Raw genomic sequence first — 2,510 nt, 5'->3', positions numbered from 1 at the left:
TTTTAATCTTAAAAATAAATTAGAACAATTTTGCATTCATGTACTCTCAACTATGATTTTTTTGAGTGAGGGAGACATAATGCTCTTTACAGTCAATATCTTGGGAACGGAAGTGTGTGAGCTGTGAGGGTATCATCTGCTAAGACAGAGTTAACTGCTGGACCAGGAGACCTATCAAGAGCTTCCATCTGTGACAATGAGTATGGTTCCATTCCTAGATGCACCTGTAAATTAGGTAAATTCATCTTTGGCATTTCTCTGCTTTTTGCTTTTTTGGCATTTTATCTGCCCTTTTCACATTATATCTATGCTCTCTCTTCTGTCTCTACCCTTAGCCCTCACTTTGCCCTTGCCTTTTTCTTTCCTCAAAATGAAATCAACGAATTCCAAGTGGTCTACTCCAGCCCAGTTTTGTGAAATGTTGTTCATGTAACCCTGGTAGTGCTCAAGATTATTTTGGACAGTATCTACACAAATGTTTGCAGTGTAATAGTTAAGTATTTATTTATTTATTTTTGCAAAGCTATGCTCATTATTATTATTATTTTTTAACATCTTTATTGGAGTATCATTGCTTTACATTGTTGTGTTAGTTTCTGCTGTATAACAAAGTGTATCAGCTATACGTATACATATATCCCCATATCTCCTCCCTCTTGTGTCTCCCTCCCACCCTCCCTATCCACCCCTCTAGGTGGACACAAAGCACCAAGCTGATCTCCCTGTGCTAGGCAGCTGCTTCCCACTAGCTATCTATTTTACATTTGGTAGTGTATATATGTCCATGCCACTCTCTGACTTCATCCCAGCTTACCCTTCCCCTCTCCGTGCCCTCCAGTCCATTCTCAATGGCTGGGTCTTTATTCCTGTCCTGCCCCTAGATTCTTCAGAACCATTTTCGTTTTTTGTAGATTCCATATATATGTGTTAGCATACGGTATTTGGTTTTCTCTTTCTGACTTACTTCACTCTGTATGACAGTCTCTAGGTCCATCCACCTCACTACAAATAGCTCAATTTCGTTTCTTTTTATGGCTGAGTAGTATTCCATTGTATATATGTGCCACATCTTCTTTATCCTTTCATCTGTCAATGGACTCTTAGGTTGCTTCCACGTCCTGTAAATAATGTTGCAATGAACATTGTGGTACATGACTCTTTTTGAATTATGGTTTTCTCAGGGTATCACAATTGTGATTCTGGGATATGATTGCTTAGGGTTAGGCTAAGGTAGAAATATGCATTTTCTCAAAATAAGTCAATTTAAATAAAATATTGAGTCTGTAATCGTATAATGGTACCACAATATGGAAGAAATCATGGAAGGTGGTCCATCACTGAAATTTGGAAACTTTGGATAGATTAATTTTTGCTAAAGAAATACAAAATCATTTAGTGAGCTTTCCTTGCATTTCAAGTGACTGAAAATCACAAAATAACAGTGACCTTAAGTGATAGAAATGGAAATAATTTGCTACGGAAATTCCAATGATATTAAGGATATTCTATTTGTATTTGTGTGATAATTCCACTGTTGCTGTCCATTGTTTATGCTCTCTTTTGCTCATGGTGTCTTGATTTCTTGTGTGTTCTGTGGTTTTTTTATTTAACTGTGTGCTCTTACTCTTTGGGAATTTCTTTGACGTGTATGAAGGATGATTTTTTTTTCTTTCTCAACGTTTCTTGGGTGAACTACCCATTCAGAACTACTTTAAATTCTAGGTTTGAGGTGCTGGGTTTTTTTTTTTTTAATATTTATTTATTTATTTGGTCTTGCTGGGTCTTAGTTGCGGCAGGCTGGCTCATTAGTTGCGGCGTGTGAACTCTTAGTTGTGGCATGCATGTGGGATCTAGTTCCCTGACCAGGGATCGAACCTGGGCCCCCTGCATTGGGAGCACAGAGTCTTATCCATTGCACCATCAGGGAAGTCCCTAGGCTTGAGGTTCTTTAGACCTCTAAGGTAATATGAATTTGGGCTACAAACCTTTGTGAGGGCCAGCTTTTGGTTATTAATTATCAGGGCGGATTTCTCTTTTCCCTCTGCCACTCCATGCCAAGGTTCAAGAAAGGCAATTTTCTTGTTATCTGCTTCAGGAATAAGTTTATTTCTGGCTCGCCCTTACTCAGGCACTTTCTCTCTTATCGCCTATGTCCCTTAAGGCCATAAAATTTTCAAGCCCCAAATATTTCAAGCAGATGTTTGCTGGGGGAGGTTGACTTCAAGGCCCTAAGCATTTTCCTGGATTTCTGCTTTATTTGTTAATTTTTGGCCTCTGAATATTCCTTATTCATTTCAATTACTTATTGATGTGTTAAAAAATTACTTGATACGAGAACTCTCATAGTTGGTTGGAGGAATGAAAATTGGCATAACCACTTTGGATAACTGTTTGGCAGCATATACTAAGGCTAAACTTATGTGCAACTTATGTATGATGTAATAATGGTTTTCTTAACTATATAGCAAACAGAAATACATACACAAATTCTCCAAAAGACACTATAGGAA

The 2,510-nt window shown here is 37.8% G+C and overlaps 1 non-coding gene across 1 annotated transcript; it reads right to left on the bottom strand.

The window, feature by feature from the left end:
- Window positions 1-1,854: 1,854 nt before the first annotated feature.
- Window positions 1,855-1,927, bottom strand: TRNAG-CCC (transfer RNA glycine (anticodon CCC)). Its single transcript has one exon. It is a non-coding gene; the product is annotated as a tRNA-Gly (tRNA).
- Between the last annotated feature and the right edge of the window lie 583 nt (window positions 1,928-2,510).

This window comes from Lipotes vexillifer, unplaced genomic scaffold, assembly GCF_000442215.2.
Source record: "Lipotes vexillifer unplaced genomic scaffold, Lipotes_vexillifer_v1.1 scaffold1272, whole genome shotgun sequence".
Taxonomy (NCBI): domain Eukaryota; kingdom Metazoa; phylum Chordata; class Mammalia; order Artiodactyla; family Lipotidae; genus Lipotes; species Lipotes vexillifer.
This window is presented reverse-complemented; position numbering and strand designations above follow the sequence as displayed.